The following is a 19441-nucleotide window of genomic DNA, read 5'->3' as shown; positions in this document are numbered from 1 at the left end:
TTATTCCTAGATTTCCCTGGAAACATTTATCTGTATTATGGTGGACACACGCCCTCTTTTTAATACTGCCTTCATCTGAAAGAGTATCTTCCAGGCACCACCCTTCTTCTTGACTTAAACTGCTTGGTATACACCAGGGATCAGCAACCTTTGGCACGTGGCCCATCAGGGAAATCTGCAGGCGGGCCGGGCTGGTTTGTTTACCTGCAGCATCCCCAGGTTCGGCTGATCGCAGCTCCCACTGGCCGCAGTTCGCCGCTCCAGGCCAATGGGGGCTGCAGGAAGCGGCAGCCAGCACATACCTCGGCCCACGCTGCTTCCCATAGCCCCCATTGGCCTGGAGCGGTGACCTGCGGGAGCTGCGATCAGCCGAACCTGAGGATGCTGCAGGTAAACAAACCAGCCCGGCCCGCCTGCGGATTTCCCTGATGGGCCGCGTGCCAAAGGTGGCCGATCCCTGGAATACACTTTGCTTTGGAGTATAAATAATAAAACACACCTCCATGCATTTTTCATCTAAGTACTACTGCCACATTCCTCACTACCATATCTGTGCACTTACCAATAAAACTAACACCACTTGTATAAAAAGGCCCACTCATGAGTCTAGTTTCCTCCTTCCTCCCACTAAGGCAGGTAGGGGAGCTTTTTTTAAGTCTTTTTATTCATCCTCCTCTGTCTTCTTCCTTCTTCCCTGCTGTTATTATTTCTTTGGTGGTGGTGAAAATGCTAAATTGGAAAAATTATTCCTACCCATCAGCCATAGGGTGTGCCTGTTTACCCTCTCCACAACACACAACCAAGGGTGTCTGGGATGATCTTGAAAGACAAACATTAAAAATGCTAAAAGGAAGTAATATTACTTTTACACAATGCATAATTAGCCTGCGGACCTCATTGCCACATTATATTGTTGAGTCAAGAGCAGCTATTCAAAAAGGGATTGGTCGTGGATAATAAGGAGATCCATTAGATAGGAAAATCTTTGCGTGTGTTTTAGTTTTGGGTTTTTTTAAATAAGGGATATAAAACTTCATGCTTCAGAGCACAATTCCAACATTGGTGGGTGTTAGAAAGAAACTCCCCCAATGGGCTACTTATTCCATAATTGTCCACTGCAGGTTTTATTGCACGTTCCTGTGATGAAGCTAGCACTGGCCTGAGAGAGTCAGGATACTGGACTGGACAGACGACGATCTGCTCCGGTATACCAATTGCTATGTACCTATGATCAGGTACCTCCCATGTCTGGTAACACAGCAAAGATTGTGCTTCCTTCCTTCACAAATATTTACAGACAGACAGAGTAAGGGCTAAATCCTGAACTCCTTCCTCAGTATTTACTTTGTCCTTATTCAGAGAAACTCCCATTGGGAGTAAGGGCTCACAGGACCAGATTTTTAAAGGTATTTAGGTGCCTAAAAATTCAGTTAGCTGCTTAGTGGGATTTACTAAAGTAGTTAGGTGAGTTAGGTGCATAGCTCCCATTGATTTCAATGTGCTTTTGAAAATCCCACTAGGCATCTATCTGAGAGATAGGTGCCAAGAGAACAGTTTGTATAGTGGGAGTACTGAGAGCCATTGAACCAAACTGTAAACCCTGTATATAATGGAAACTGCTCTGAGCCAGGGGGTGCAATAGCACCCCCCACACCCATAGTTCCAGTACCAATGCCTATCTGTGTTGTTAGGCACCTACATACCTTTAACGATGTGGCCCTCAGTAACTTGCAGAAGGCACATATCATCTCACAGAACCAGGCTCCTGATGTCCAAAGGCAGCATACCTAATTCTTCTTACCATTCTTGTTGTTTCTTATTTAATATACATGTAAATAACACGTGCTTTCATTTTCCACACCATCTTTTACTCATTACCTGGCAAAGGTAGAAACCAAAATGCTGCCATGTCAGTGTTCTCCTTTTCAATTTAAATTTCTTGAGAGAAAATCTGGGACTGGGAAATTCATGGCTAGGGCTCTGTTAAATAAACCAAAAAGCTATGCACTTTCAAAATAAATCAGAGCAATAAGCATTCAGTGAAAGAAACTGTCATCAACCTCCAAAATCCCAATAGCCACAATGAGAACAATCCCCAGAAGACACTACCTTTGAACTGCTTTAAAAATAAGCAAGCAAGCTGCAGGCAATGAAACTAAAATAATTAATCAATATCTCATATAAACGGACATCCAAGGAATAAGTCAGTAAACACACACACGCACCATGTTCTACTGCAGCATAGAAATGTGCAGCTAAAAAAATCACCCATACATTTTCTTCTTAAGTGAAAGGTAGTGATGAGAAAGTGCTGGATAACATTAGCAGACTGAGGACTGAGCAAATGATGGCAGCTGAATTTTCACACAGGTATATGAAAATTATTAAGCCCGACCTTTCATCTCCACTTAGCTGCTGGCGGAATCATCGTAGGGAAAAGATCTAGGAGCCATTGCTGAGGGCTCAGAGAAGATGGCTGCCCAATTCCTTAGGTACTTATTTGGCCCCCATTACCATAGCATCTGAACATCTCATAACTTTTAACGTATTTATCTCCACAACACCCCTGCGAGGTAGGGAATTACTATTATCCCCATTTTACAGATGGGGAACTGAGGCACAGCGAGACTAAGGCCCAGACTCTCAAATGTGTTTTAGGTGCCCAATGGGAGTTAGGAGCCTATGTATGTTGGAGGATCTGGGCCTAAGTGAATTGCCCAAGGTCACACAGGAAGTCTGTGTCAGAGCTCCAGAGTCCCAGACTAGCCCCTTTACCACTGGGCTATCCTTCCTCTTCAATTATTGTTATTATTTTTATTACAATAGCCCTTAGATGGCCCCAACTGACTTAAGGTCCCATTGTGCATTGCACTAGGCACTGTGTTAACACACACGCTCTGCCCCTAAAGGGTTTACAATCTAGAGAGACAACATGGACAGAGGGAAAACAGGCACAGACAGGACTAAAGTTGCACAGCAGGTCAAGGACCTAGCTGGGATTAGAGCCCATGTCTTCTGATTCCCTGTCCATTATCATAGCCACTAGATTCTGCTGCCTCCTCTTGCACACCAAGGCTAGAAAAGCAAATAGGATTTTTTATTACATTAAAAAAGGGATAGAAAATCATTTAAATAAATTCTAACATTGTATGAAACGATTACACACTCTCACCAGAAGTGCTGTGTTCATTTGGAAGTTGACATTGCCCTAGCAGGTAGACACTGGGGTGCTGTAGGCTGTTTTCCCAGTAGGATAATGGTGGAGGGCCCCAAGTTTCCTCACCCAAACTATAGCCCATGAGCATCTCCAAGTTCAGAGGTACCTGACCTCTTTGCAGTTCATCTGAGTTTCCTCTTTACCCAAGATGATTATGCACTGAAACTTCATACCTACAACCCCATACCCACACAATAAATCAATTCCAAAAAAATATGCACAATCTAAATATGTGACCATTATAGCCACCAGTTGAAAACAGATCAGTTTCCTGCTCACAGCTCTACAGCAGTGAAAAACCGCAACACACTGAGGAAGACAGTGAAATGCTCTGAAAGAACAATCTCACACCAACACTCATATGGAAAAGATTTTTCAAAAACACTGCAGTCCTGCATACCCTGTCCAGTACATAGCAAAGTCACCATAGCCCTTGTTAGTCATGGCATCCTCTGTAGAAATTCAATCCATTCAGCGTTTTAGATTCCAGCCCCTTATTTGAGTTTCCACACCTGGCATTTAGGAGCAAATGTTAACAGATCACAAAGGAAGTCATTTGCAGCAAACAGCAAAAGCTGTATTGGTCAGACAAGAACTATGCTACATATTCTTGAGCACCATCTACTGGAACCTTACTGACTAACTATTTACATGTATACAGCCAGAGAGCACACTTGTAACTGTTGGCATTTTATAGGAGTGAGGGGTTCACTGACCTTTTCTATGGTCTCTACTGTATCAAGATGATTTATATGTACTGTTACAACATGTGTTACTTTCAACATCATCCAGAGATGATGATGATGATATTAATGCCATGTGTGTTACCAGTGCCATGAGGGTTCTCTGTTTATCAGTGTTCCTTATGGAATCAAGGGCTTCTCATTGCTATGGGCCAGAGCAGCATGGTGTACAATGGACCCCACTGTTAGCGAAGAAAATAACTCATGAGCTCTACAGTTACACACCCACAAAATATATATACACAAGAGGTATTACAAATCCTAACTTACAACAAGAGCCAGCCTAACCTGAACCCAGCCAGAAATCATTTACCCTGACTCAGCTCAAACCCTCCTCCACCCCTCCCCCAGCCCCGGCTCCATATCTGATAGTTACATGCCACTATCCACAGATCTCACCAGAACAGAATATTCCCACAGAATAGGTAAATAGGTATCATGAAAGTTCAAATTGCATGAGAATGCCCTTAAACAATCCTACTAGAATGGGCCATCCACACAGAATTTGTACATTGCTCTTGTGAGAAAGCAACTCTCATGCAGGAATAACATAGCATCCTCACAGGATTTCCCTCCTTCTCCTGGCTCCAAACAGCCGCATGATTTCCTTTCTAAGAAGATCCAGATAGCGGCTGCTAGTCTCACCGAGATGAACAGGCTCAGGTCAAGAATTCTATCTTGAAGACACACCCTCTAAGGCAAACTTGGCTCTCCTCTCTCTTAAAAATTTCTTGTTAAGTGAAACTGACAAAAGATTCCTTTTATGCATGTAAAGGATATTAAAGAGGGGGGCAAAGCAAAAGAAACTTAAAACTTAGATAAAGCTATTCCAAGTTATGCTAGAACGGATTTTCTAGACGATGATCTTCCATCAGATCTACATTGAGAGTAAAAATGTTATTGCTAAAAATGACTTTGGGGATACTGAACGAAACTGGATGTGACAGAATTTTAATCAGAAATGTAAACTTTTTGGTTTAGGAGGAAGAAGAGGGTTACTGTTAAGATTCTAAACCTGTTGGAGCTGCAGTAGATATTCTGCGCAGAGAGACAGAGCAATGATCCAAAACAAAGGGTCAAATTCAGACTGGCTGTAAGTGGACACAAGTGCAATGAAATCAATGTGGTCGAGCCAGGGTTGAATTTGGACCATTTTAAAATAAAAAAAATTAAACTGCGTGGACTTGAGCGGAGGGTAAGATCAGGATCCTTTGTGGTGTTTGCATTTTGCATTTGTAAGGTGTTAAGATGCCACATTTCTGAGCAAGATATGAATACCAGGACAGGTGTTTATAATGTTGTTGTAGCTGTGTTTGTCCCAGGATATTAGAGAGACAAGGTGGGTGAGAATATCTTTTATTGGACCAACTTCTCTTGGTGAGAGAGACAAGCTTTTGAGCTACACAGAGGTGGTCTTCAGGTCAGGTGTTTGGATAGATAGACCTAGATTTCTACAGGGCATCACTCCTATTATTATTATTATTATTATTATTGTTTGTATTATGGTAGCCAGGGCCCTATGATGCTAGACACAATACAAAAACAGAACAAATGCCAGTCTCTGCCCCAAAGAGCTTACCATCTAACAGTGCAGCCAGATCACCACCACCTGAAAAATGGTTCCTCAGCTCCCTGTCTTTGGCACTGTGCAGAATCCAGCCTTTCCAGCTGTTGTCCTGCTGACAGCTCTTTGGGATACCCACTTTAGGAAAAGAGATTTGATTCTTTCTGCTTTCAAAGGCCCCAGTTCAGCAATTAAGCTCATGCCTAACCTTAAACACATCCTGAAGTCCTATTGAAATGAATGTGTAAAGTTATGCACATACTTAAGTGCTTTACTGAATCACAGCCGAAAGCAGGAAGGTTGATTTGTGAGAGGAAACAAATAACTTTGTCTCCTTCTATTTTATCAGCCTGTCCTTTCTGCCAGTCCCTCTTACTCACCCCTGCTTTCGCCAGCCACACACAGGAACATGTGCTGGCTTTATCCTCAAAGGGATGGAGCAATAAGCAGGCTCTCCTTTGTGGGCCTGGGAGCTCCAGGAAACACAGTAGCTCCTGGTACTTCTGCTGGGACAATGTGACTGTGCATCACCCTCAACGCAGGGCTGTGGCTAAAACCCAGGTGTAGCATCATGGGCATGAATTTAATGCTTCATTATTTTTGATGTGCTTTCATCATTTATTTATTATGAATGACTGCAGAGCACCCCAAGAGCTTTGACGAGGGTGAGGAGGCACTGTCAAACTAAAACGAACCCCTTCTGCTTGAACACTCTGAGTGTGAAGTTTCCGGTGAACCTAACCCTTTGGAGTACACATGCACTCTTAGAGTGACCCTTAACGTGTTACTTGGGGATGTAATATTTGCATTAAATTCCCCACCCCACCAGACAGTCAAATAACAACAGGTACGGAGAGTAGGGGCAGAGGAAGGTTAGAGAGTAGGAGGAAGTAGCTCCTGAGTTTTGCTAGTTCAACAGGGGGCGTCTAGTGAGAAGAAAGATTATGTACTACTCCCATTGTACCATATGGGGGAAATTCATCATTGGGGAGAAGGCTGTCTCAAGTCCTATGCACCTTTAAAGTAAGACTGAAATGGTGTATCAGCCTTGTGCCAGCTTTATATAGAGGGATTAATTCATTATATTCATACGGGGTGAAATTCAGTTCATTATGGACTTGACGTCAGTGAGAGTTCTCGGTATGGTGAGATGTGGTTTTTCCAGAATGATCATCTGCCATCAAATTAATTATCAAATCATTATCCTAATGTTGGCAGGTTTTAAGGTGTTGCAGCTTCAAAGTACATATGGGGTGGAGTTTTCAAAAGTGCTCAGTGTTGGACTAACTCCACTCCCATTCAAATCCATGGTAAAACCACTGGCAAAGCCACTGGTAAAATCATTAACTTCAGTGACATCAGGGGTAGGCCAGCCCTGAGCTCCCTTGAAAATCCCACCCATATATGTAAAACAGTTAGTTGCTCAATCATTCTATGCACACACATCTCATGGCAAACACTTAGACTCCCACAGTCCCGTATGGGGCTTTTATCATTAATGTATCAGATTGTCTCCGGATGGCGGTTTTCGGGCTCAGATTTCCTGAAGAATATTGCACTTATTTCATATAATTAACTATTGTTTTCTTTTGTACGAGTCACTGAGCTGAATCATGCCTCCAGATTTTGTGATATCAGTATTAATGATGGTAACAGCCTAGTAATGTAAATTATCAGGAAAAAAACAAAGACAGCAAAATCTGGTCAGGACTTTCCCAATGCACATCTATTATTACTGTCACATTTGCAAAGCAAGCAACTTGAATGTTTCCATGTTGCTCAGCGCTAGTCAGGAATACTGGAATAACTATTTGTTAGACTTCACCGTTCACCAGTTGAGGACGAACTCATACTTACTTTAGAAAAACCAGCAAATCTCTTACACAGTTATCTTATATCAGAGAGTTAACGCCTGTGAGCACTGGGTTGATTGTTTTTTTTCTTGAAAGCAGTAACAATATGAAGATAGGATTGGTGAATTGTCCTCTAACATAACAAAATACAGATATCTAATATTTTTAAGAATATATATATTGTGTATATATAGGCACATACACATACACACAAATGTGTATGTTTGTAAAGTTAATTATAAATCTCAATTAAATTATAAAACCTGAGCTCCACAAAACACCCCTACCTCTGTGAGAAATTTAGCACTCCAGAAGCTCATGCGTCCTACATGATTGTTTTCTACAAGCTGAAATCACAGAAGAAAAAATTCTCAAGGAGTTGATTTCTGATGCTAATTTTGATTTCTAATGCTTACAATAAATTATTTTGACCACATTCTGAGTTCTGGGCTGCCACAAATTATCCAAACTGCATTGCTGGGATAAAACACTTTAAAATTTATAATTCCTACAGACTGTTTTGATTATTTTATACAAACTAAACTCAAACAGCAAAAAATATCACAAGGGAAATTCTTGTGTGGTTTAAAGCCACATAATCTGGTTTTAGCCCTTGTCTTTGCCTTGAATTTAAAGCTATACTCATTACTTTGAAACAATAAACTCAAACTTTAACATTTCTTAGGGGAATTCAATTCAGAATGTTGGCAACATCCCTTGTGCAATGTTACCCACAGATCTAGGTGTTTTATACAGATATGAGATACATGTAAGGCAATGCCAAAGCCTTACAGATAGCACCGGTATATTTCATTTTACACAGAGACATCCAAATGCTAGGCAGCAATGGTCTCCCACCATGCTTGTTCTGGTATGTTCTAAATCTTGCTTTGAACATTAAAAATTCATTCTGTGCTGAAGCTTGGTATACTGGGGACCAGTCAGCACTGCGGACATTTTTTGTTTCAAAATTTAAATAAAAAGTTGGTCTCCCTTGAAGATACAGGAGCATGGGACACAGGGAAATTAGTCTGTGTGAAGGATTGTGTAAAAGCAGATTTGTTTGCTGCCATATATTTTAAACCTGAACCATGCAGATCTAGGACATATTCTACAGTCATTGCCTATTTGGAGGGGAAAACAGTCCCCCCCACCCCCCAATTGTTCTGGGGTTTTCCACAAAATTTCTTTTTCCTAGGTTTGTACACTAAAATGATCTTATCATCCCAGAATGTAATTTAATTAAATATGACCCCTGGGACATGCACTGGCCACTGTTACTAAGCAAGCCAACAGCCTACAGTTGCCACGGCGTGGTATCTAAGACACCACCATTTCCCCATATATTTAGAGCAGGAAACTTTGCAGTATCTATTGGAAAGTGCTGGCTACTGAATAATGCCTATTATCTACTGAAACCAATGAGGTCCTGCCAGAGGTGAACATTCAAGTATATTTTCAAAGTCTTGTTCAGCAGTCAGATTAATTTCAAAAGGAGTTTCCTACACACACCTCTAAAGGGACTCCAAAAATATAACCTGTGCACCATTAATGTGTATCATATTACCCATAAGGGACTCAATGATCACTGTATAGGCTAGTACATGCAAAATGAATGGCAAGATCTACCCACAGTGGGAGAAATCAAGGGCAAGCTTCTCTTTCCAATCTGCGAATGTCTATTACAGACCACCACAGTTAGAGATGAGAAAACAAACCTTTGGATGACTGGTTTCAGAGTAGCAGCCGTGTTAGTCTGTATTTGCAAAAAGAAAAGGAGTACTTGTGGCATCCGATTGAATTGAATTCATGCATCCGATGAAGTGAGCTGTAGCTCACGAAAGCTTATGCTCAAATAAATTGGTTGGTCTCTAAGGTGCCACAAGTACTCCTTTTCTTTGGATGACTGAGGTTATTCCATTGCCAGAGCAAGGTACATGTATATCCTGCATGCAAAATTAATAGAGATTTTACCCTGACAATGGGTGATCCCCTGGAAGTTTGCACTTCCCTGATTTTGTCGATCCATCACAAACAATATTACTACATATGTTTTTGTTATGTGCTTGTGTATTGTAGATAGCGCCTGATAGAGAGTGCCTGATACAGAGCTATACAATATTGTCTAAGGGAATAGAAACCACTCAGATTGTGATTTGAAAGCACAAACCTGAAAGCTGAGGACATTATTTAATAAGTGAGGTCATTTTTATGTTCCCTCCAACCCATCAAGCTTTCCCTCCAAGCCATCATGGGAAATATTCCCTCCAAGCCATCATGCTTTCCCCATTCAAATCCCTCCTAAAGATTCATTACTTCCATGATAACTACATGAAGATAACCAACCAAATTACATATTCACACACAAAATATCGTATCTTACAAATCAATCCTGATTTAAGGCCCCAACCCAGCTCCTATTGAAGTCACTGGAAAGACTCCAATTGTTGTCAGTAGGAATTGGCTCTGGTCTCAACTGTGATGAGGTTTATGCTCATGGTTCCACCCTGGTGAGAAAAGAAGCTGTGCAGAAGAGGTATTCCCCCAGCAGTGGGGTGAGGGTAACTGATAAACGTGCATACTGTATATCTCTTTGTATAAGTTACAAACCAGCTTGACATATGTTATTAAAAGAAATGAGCTAATACCTCAGAAATGTTCTGCCAATGTTCAGACCAATAAAGATGAAATTGTTTTGACTGTGTTCAGACTTCTTTTCAGTTCACTTTCTATGAATAGGTTTCAGAGTAGCAGCCCTGTTAGTCTGTATTCGCAAAAAGAAAAGGAGGACTTGTGGTCCTCCTTTTCTTTCTGTGAACAGTTTAGCTGGTGAGTCTACCAGCGGGAATGGTCACAGGCACAGCTGCTTTTAAGCAAGTGTCAGGACAGTACAGACAGAAAGCACATTCTGTCTTCATGAGGGGAACGCTGACACCCCAAATCCTAATTTAAAGCATTATCTTGTTGGTTCTGAAAACAGAAACAATGCTGTGCAATCTGTTTGTCCAGCCAAAACTTGGCAGTGCAGCTCAAATTACTGACAGAAATTATTTGGGAAATAGTTTCTAACAATGGATAAATTGAAGAAAATCACAATTTACTCATGAACAATTTGCAAAGAGAAAAAAAGGATAAGTTCATCAGATCAACTAACTGCTTTGCTTGTCTGCTTAGTCCTAATTATTAACATGTGGCTCAGATTATGCAGCTGCACAAATCTGCAGGTAGCAGCATGGGAAGATGATCAGCCTACATGATGCGGCTAGGCTTCTCCTCACCTGCAAGTGGGAAGTAGTGGGTGGGGCCTTGACTCGCCTCAATGCACTAGATAGCATAGCTAGCCAGAGTGACAGGGACAGTATTCTGTACCACGTATGGGCCTGGTGCAGGGCACTTCCCCCACAGAACAGGGGGAAACCAGGAGGCAACTCATAATCTGCTTCCAAGGCTGCTCCTAGGGCAGTGCAACATCACACTGGTCCTAGCTCATGGCAAAGCCCTTTGGTTTTTAGACTCACAAATTACACATGAAAACAAATTTACTTAAGCCAAACCTACATGAAGCAGTGTATGTATAATCCTACCCCACCCCACATGTTTCTGCCATTAACAGCACAAGATGGGATCTGATTTTCCTTGGATTGGCTCATGAATGAAATGGTGCAAAACAAATGTAATCCATTTTTCTCCCTTCCTCCCCATGTATAAAGCTGTGTTTGATATTTTCTTTATCAATCTGCAAGGGAAGCTCTTGAAATTCAACTTGAATGAAGAACATGTTATCAAAGAAAGAGAAAAGAAAAGAAAAAAGAAGTAAGAACATATGGTTTTTAATGTAAAACAAACTTTTCCTTGTTTACCTTTGGTATTTTAGCTTGGACTCTTTTGCCCAGTTGTAGAGTTTCTCACTGACAGTGTTGCTGTAAGTACTATCCTGATCCCCTCACTCACTTGATTTCAGTAGAACTGTCTGCGTGAGTAAGTTATTTAGGGTTTGGCTGGTAGCATTCGTTTTAAACCCTTTTGCTGACCCATTTCTGTTTAACACATGGCTAACAAGGCCCAACCTCATACGTGCTGCTGCACAACAATAAAATAAACTTAGGCCTTAGGTATCCTGCAGCCTGCAGTGTATTACTGGAGTCTTTGAAATGTTATGAGTAAAACTTAAATAAATAAACTCACATTGTGGGCTACATCCTCCAGGTCTGAGCTGGTTAAGTGTCATGGTGGGTAATATAGAGTGTACTTAGAAATCGTATTTTAATTCCCTCCACGTGAGCAACGGCTGATTATAACACACTGTCCTCAAAACTTTACCCTACCTTGTATTATTACTATCCTCCCTTTTTGCTGTTTATTTAAGGTTTGATCCTTTGCCATTGTCTTTAGTGAAAGTAAGACTGAAAATCATTTCTAAGATGATTAATCCTCTTCCATGTTTGTTTGCATTTTAACTTCTTGGGCCAGAATCTCAGCTCCGTTCTGTCTTCTTTGAGCCATCTGAGCAGTACAGAAGAGATGTAATCTGGCCACCGCTGGCCAACTGAGAATTTCCCCTCCTCCAGGGAAATTCTCAGTGGGTACAAAGCAGGCAGAGGAGGCTCCTACATTAAATTTTCCCTTGCCCTGACATCATAGAGGTTGTGGAGTAGAGAGGGATGGGATGGGACAGACCTCCCCTGTGGTAATTTTCAGCTGGCATATGGCCCCTTGGGGATCATAACAAGCTGTCATAAATGAAAGCAGCCCCGAGGGTGCTCTAATATACATCAGGGCCTGGGTAGATTGAGAATGATGTTGTATGAGAATGTTGTAATGGGCTCCCTGACATCTTACCCCACACTGATCGTATCTCGGCAAAGGAGAAAATCTGGCCCTTTAAGTTCACTATCCAACCAAAATGATCTTAATCTTTGTTTAGGCTATGCAATTTCAATGAGAATATCTCAAGCTATCTTGTAACTTTGGCAGCCACAACCCCATCAGCAGGGTGTGGAGGTGCATTCCCAGTCAGCACTGACCAAGAGCATTGAGCCTCAGGAATATTGAAGCAAACAGAACACCTCCAAGGGTGCTGGGAGGACACTCTGGAGTATTACCTTTCAAAAGGGTACAGGGTGAAGCTGCCCCTTGAGCTGGCCTCCATACACTAGCACCTGCCTAGCTATACCTCCTTTGGGATGAAAAACACCTCATACCCCATGCCCTGACATTCTTGCTTCCTCCTGCTCTCTGCATCTCCAAGGCTCTCTGCATCTCCTCTCGCTGCTTTCCCCCTTGGACACACATACAAGAGAAATCACAATCTGGGCCGTAGCTTGGGAGAAAACCCTGCAATGTGTACTAATTGGGGCAGAGGTGAGTATAGGTGAAATCCTGGCCGCAGCGAAGCCAATGCCAAAATTCCCATTCACTTCAAGTGGGCCAGGATGTCACACCTTAAATCATTAGGGAAGAGCCAGCCTGTTTCTCTGGGGCAGGGAGGAGAGGGTATGTGCCAAAGCCCCCAAGAGAAAAGCTCTTTGCATGTTGCAAGGGAACTTTAATAGACCAAAAGTTTGGGAGAGATTCTAACAGAGTCCAGCTGCATCATTTCACTCCCACTAAGAGCCACTCACAGGGAATCAGAGCCAATAGGGAGGGCAGAAGCCTTGAACAACGCCCAAGTGCAGGGAAATAGAATTCTGCCTACCAAGGCCAATGAGTCTTGGAGAGAGAAAGCTAACCCTGGAAGGTCCATCAAGGAAAAAAGAGCTAAGAACTGGCTGTTTTTCCATGAATTAAATATGCAATGTATTTAATTAACATATTTTTAAGTGCAATCTGATTTATTTTCCATTGGGGAAAAGTGTTTTCATCAATAAAGGGTTCTGTTTTGTGAATCTTTCTAAACTTTTGGAAAGTATCTGAAATAATTTTGCACTGGTAATTTTGAGAGGATTCATCCTGACCAAGGAAATGGCGGTATGAAGAACAGAGCATCCACCCCATTCACAAGTTCTTAACTCCCGACATCCCAGCCCTGTTCAGAGACATAGAGATTATTCTAAAATCTTTTCTTGTCAATCTGATACTCATCGGGCATTCTTCTTAGTACTACCAATAACAGTCACCAAAGCACTGTATTGACACAGTGCAAAAAAGCCACCCATGTGGCGATAGAAAAGAACCTCCTATGAAATCAATCATGTCAGATATAGTATGTCCATATTGGACACAATGGTGAGGAGTGTGATATAAAATAACTGCATGGATGGATTGACTGAACATTTCTCTATTTAAATTTTCTTTATGTTGTCTACTGTGAATGTTCTATCTTGTATGTTACACAGAAGCACAACATGGTATTACTCTCTGACTCCATTTTTTGTATACAATAAAAAGTTCGTTCTATCTATCCGAGGTGCTAAATGCGCCCCCCCCCCCTCGTAATATCTGAGCACCTCTTAATCATCATTGTATTTATCCACACAACACCACTGCAAGGTAGAGGCACACTATTAGCTCTTCAGTCAAGGAAATGTTGAACAATTGTTAGCTAAATTTTCTAAGGATTCTATATATAGTAAGGAAAGAGCTCTGAATGCACTTTGCCCCAGTTTAATCAGAGAAACGAAGGACCAGATCTTCAAAGGTATTTAGGTGCCTAAAGATGCAGTTAGGCACCCAGAGTGATTTTCAAAGGCATCTAGGTACCTAAGAGCTTTTGAAAATTCCACCAGGTTTCTATCTGAATCTTTAGGCACCTAAAGACCATAGAAAATCTGGTCCTAAGGGTATGTCTACAGTGCAATTGGACACTCATGGCTGGCCCATGCCTGCTGACTTGGGTTCAGGCTAAAGGGCTGTTTAATTGCAGTGTAGCTATTTGGACTCTGGCTGCAGCTTGATCTCTGGGACCCTCCCAGGCTCCAACCTGAGCCAGAATGTCTACACTGTAATTAAACAGCCCCTTAGCCTGAGCCAGCTGTCAGTTTTTAATTGCAGTGTAGATATACTCTAAGTTTCTTGCCTAGGAAGCTTATCGCAAAGCAGGGATAGAACCTGGCTCTCCCACATCCCAGACTAAACTCCCTAACCACCAGACCATCCTTCCTCTCATTTAACCTTTACCTGTGGAGATCTATCACTTTGCAACATCTGTGCTGAGCGACAAATCAGTTCTTTTCATTCATCTCAAATGTGATGCATTTGTGACACTTTCAGGCTGAGGCTGCTCTCTTCAAAGCAGCCTTGGAGGGTGAGGTGCCTAATTCCTAGTGAAAGGCAACAGAGTTGGGCTCCTTACTCCCATAGGCACCTTTGAGAATCCCCGCCTAACACTTTCATCACATTTCAGGTCAGTTGCCAAAAGCTACTGCTGTAGAGGAGATAAGTTTGGGTTTGCTTGTTCCATATTCGAGAACAAAATAGGCAGATAACCGTGTTTTGCTGTGAGGAATGGGAAATGTTGCGGAGACAGGTGGCCAAATATCTCTATTAATAGTACTTTATGAAGACTTTCACCCATGTTACAAAAAAGTCATTATTGTTTAAATAACCACCACAAATGTTGTTACTCTGTGGGCAAAATCCTGCTCTTCCTGAGAGTAGCCACATGAAGGCTGAGGAGAGGGAAGGGTGTTAGCCCCATACAGGAACCCTGGGCAATCCTTCTGACACAGGGCAGAGAGGCTGGAAGAGAACATGCCCAGGACTGTGATTTATGGCTGCTCCCATAACTGACAGGAGCTGCGGACCACTGCATAAGGAGAGTGGAGCTGGGTTTGTGACCCTGCTGAGAAGTCGGCACGCCACTCTTCCCTGGGGTGAATCCGCTGGGCTTCCCCTGGCACTCAGAGTCCTGGTAACTTATCCTGCCCTGAGGCCGAGAGGTTCCAATAGTGGGGAAAGAGGTGTCCTTGACTTCTTTCCCCCAGGTCCCCGTGTGTACCCATAAAAAGGTAAAGAGCATAGGAAATAAGCACTGCCGGTCTAATCTGTCTAGATATTCACACAGTACCTGCACATCTATGTGCCCTATATTAGAAAAAACATGTACCTTAAAGAAATTTGATATTGAGGTGAATTCCTATAGCTTTATAAAGTTAAATTATGTTTTGGACCACTGAGCCATGTGCATCATCCCAGTCCTTTAGTTTAAGCAGCCCAAGGACAGAAGCCTAGTCTGAACCGTAGTTTGTTTCTACATTCTGATGAACAGGTGGGATCAGAGCTGAACCTTTTAACATCAGAGCAAAGTAGCAACTTGACTGCATTCAGTTTCTGTCTGTTACTTTGCTCTGGGAAAGATAAGGAAAGTGAATAGATGTGGAGTATGTTTAGAGTTTCAGCTTTTCCAGGATGATGAAACCCCCTGGATATTAAACTTCCCAGCTTCCACACCCAGATAGATGGGAAAGGGTCCTTTCCCCATAGGTATAATAACAAATAGGACATATGTTTTTATTGTATGTATGTGAGGCATGCAACTGAGAAGATATACCTCTTTACATGTGTATGTTATGCACATACCCCCACAAAATACTTTAGTAAATGCTGTGCACAATATATTGTGCATATTGAAATGGATTCCCTGCCACCCAAAATGATCAGTACTGGATGTTGCAGCAAAAGCTATGAAAGAATGAAATAAAAAGAGAGACAGTGTTCTAGAAGGGAATTTTTTTAACCAAATGTACTTTAGCACTGTAGCTATAACAAACATTTGACTTTCAAAGTCAGTAAATCTGAAAAGCTCAGAATAGTATACAGGGGACTTAGCCAACAAAAGGATCATAAAGTTAAAAAGTCTCTGTTAATCAATGACAAATCTAGTACTTGTTGCTACAATTACAAAGATAATAGTTCCTTTATGTCAGTGCCTTTGGTTTTGCAGCTGTAAAATAGCTTTGAAATTCAGCATTTCAAGTAACAGAAATTAATAGGAGGTCATTTTTACCAGAGAAATTTTAGGGGCCCATCCTCTCTAATCATCATTAAAAAACTAAATCCACAGGAGAAGAGGCACTTTACTGATTGTCAAGTGGAAGCTATTATTCATTTGATGAAGCTCTTGGCACAGCGCCATTTATTCTGCTGTAGAGCCTGCTGGTTGCTCTACTTCATCGCATGCAATCAAGGTTGTTTCTGCCTGCCAAGAGTTATTTATAGAGTGGGGGGGGGGAAGCCAATATGTTCTCCTTCAAAAACAACTTTCAAACTTTGTCAGTGAATAAACTGTTTCCTTACTTCCTGAGTGACACTCTTTTATTTCAAGCCCCAAATGTAAGAAAACAAAAGTACGTTCCTAGATTTCATATGCCCTCAAAACATAGAGATGAATCCAATGCCACACACATTTCCATGCAAAATCATCTGATTCCTTTGGATTAAGAGTTCACTTAGCCACAGACTTATCAGAATGTAGGGTTGCCACCTGTCCAGGTTTTCCTAGGATCGTCCCGTTTTTGAGGTAGCTGTCCTGGGAAATGGTAAGGGGTACTCAGTACACACTGCCAGCTGCCCAGTTTTATGGGCTCATTAAAATACCGGATGTCCTGATTTTTTGTACCTCAGAGAAGGAGTCCTGGAACTAGGGATGCGGCAGCATCCCCTAGCTTGAAGCTGTTTCCATTATATACAGGGTTTCCAGTTTTGTTCAATGGCTTTCAGCATCAGCAGGATAAAAATTATTCCAATGCCACTGCCTCAGAGGTAACAACCCTATCAGAATGTCTGGTCAGTTTTGCAGCATTTCAGCCATGTTGGATGAAGATTCATTTACTCAGCAAAGGGATCTAACAAATCTTTATTATGGCAAAACACTCAGCAAGTGATGATCAATTATTCACAGGTGAGAAAATCACCAGGATTATCACATCCCAGTTGCCTCCAGCACCAGCCAATACAGCTTCAACCTCCCTTTCTTACACAAACTTATTCATAAAACTTCCTGTTATCTCTCCTTATACATACGTATTCGTTTTTCATTTCCACATTAACTCTCCTCCCACATCAGTGCAGGTTTAATGTTAGTTCAAGCTGTCTTTTCTAGCTTTTAATTACTGTATCTTATCTTTTTCTCACAAACATGATTACTCTGCAATTTCTTACATATACACACAGTTCTACTTATGCTTAAGCTGTTAAATGTTATCAGAACAGACTCTTAAAATTCACAGCAAGCTTCTGTCAGGCCAGTTACCTGTTTTCCCATAAATATCCATGTAGAGCAAGAATGTGGAATACACCTCCTCTGGAAGGGCCCCTCACAGTGGATGCATCCATGTGGTATGTTTGCACATGGGGGGTGTGGACACCCTTTGTTCAGGGAAGGGGGCTCTGTGGCTGTTCCAAGTCAACCAACCTGAAGGTGACCATTGGGATCAGACCATGAATGGAGTCAATGGATTTTCACTTACACACAAATCAGAAGCTAATGTAGAGAGTGTTTGTGTTAGGGGCAGGAGGTGAATTTCACTCTCAAAGCCTAATGCACTACTGCCTAATTATTTACACCTGTGCAAAGTGAGTATAAATACTACCATCCTGGTCTGCTAGGATCTTATACCCACTCTGCACAGGTGTCAACGATACAGTGGAGAATCAGGTCCTGAGGGCTTGTTTCTGATCTCACACTGGTGGAATGGCACCCGCGTATAATCTGTACATGAGAGGCCAAAATCAGACTTTTAACATTCAAGTGCTGAATCTTGGATTTGTTTTTAAAAACAAATCCAAGTAAACTATAGACTGTTCCAAACAGAGAAAGGGGAATGTTACACCCAACGTCAATAAAAGTGTTACAGGCTCCTGGGATGGATTCGTCAGCATGGAACTGGCCAATATTACATTATCTTGGCAAAATTCCAGTTTATACAGTTCATTAAAACAGAAAGTGAATCACAGCCATTATCATTCTTGGAACCATTGCTAATCCTCCACTTTCGGATCTGTAGTATTTTCAGAAATATCAATGGTCCCTTTAAACAGTTTTGGAGGGTCAGATTCTGATGCCTCTGCTCATACTGAGTAGCACTTTACTCCACAAGTGACCCACTGATTTCATTGGGAGCATTCGTGAAATAAGATACTATTCAACATGAGTAAGGGGATCAAATCTGTCCCGAAGCCTCCATCTGCTGTCTAATGTTCCTGTTTTGAGTGGACAGTGGTGCAAAGTAGGGAAACAAATTCCAAACTTGGCCAAATTCACCATTCAAGCAAAGCATATAAAGATGCAAAAATGAAATGGTTGCTAGGATTTTATAAAAGAATTATATAGACCTATTGCCTAAACAGGGAGATGACTGCAGACCCTGCTTTGCTAGCCAAAATCTCAGGCACTGAACAAAAAAGTGAAAACGGCTTTGTAGTGAGCTCCGAACTGTTCATCTTCAATCTCTTATTTATTTTTTGATTGATTGATGCAAAATTTGAAATAGATTAACAAATGTCCAATAAACCAGAATTTGTTAAAAATACTGGAAGCCACTAAAGACCAATTGCCATTGCTAGATTGCTCTGTAATCTCTTCAGTAAAGAAAATGTTGAACAATTGTTAGCCAATTTTCTAAGGATTTTATACATAATAAGCAAAGTACATTCGGAGCTCTTTATTTAACAAAATACCCTGAATTATGCATTTGTGTCATGACAAGTACTGTAGGCAACGTTTATACAACCATGCAAATTGTATGTAAAAATCTAATTTGCACATGATGAAATACCCATTTTCCTCCATATATGACACATGAGATAATTCTAGGGTAGAATATACTACATCTGCTATGCAATAACTACAGGGAATCTTGATCAAAAAGGTATTATTCTAATAAAGACTAGCAAAGTCATTGTTCTATCTGGAATATAAAAGCAGATGTATAAATCCTGGGAAAATCATGTGTGGTTTGAGGATTATTCATCTGAGTTGGTTTTCTCATTGGATGGCATGCCAAACTCCAGATACCAAAAAGCGTTATGCTGAATAGCAAACACCAATCATTAACTTTCCTGTGGTTTAAAAATTATACCTCTTCCTTGGGATATGATTAAGCCTCACAAAGCATCAGAAAACAGA

The sequence above is a fragment of the Chelonia mydas genome, chromosome 8 (assembly GCF_015237465.2).
Source record: "Chelonia mydas isolate rCheMyd1 chromosome 8, rCheMyd1.pri.v2, whole genome shotgun sequence".
Lineage (NCBI taxonomy): Eukaryota > Metazoa > Chordata > Testudines > Cheloniidae > Chelonia > Chelonia mydas.
This window is presented reverse-complemented; position numbering follows the sequence as displayed.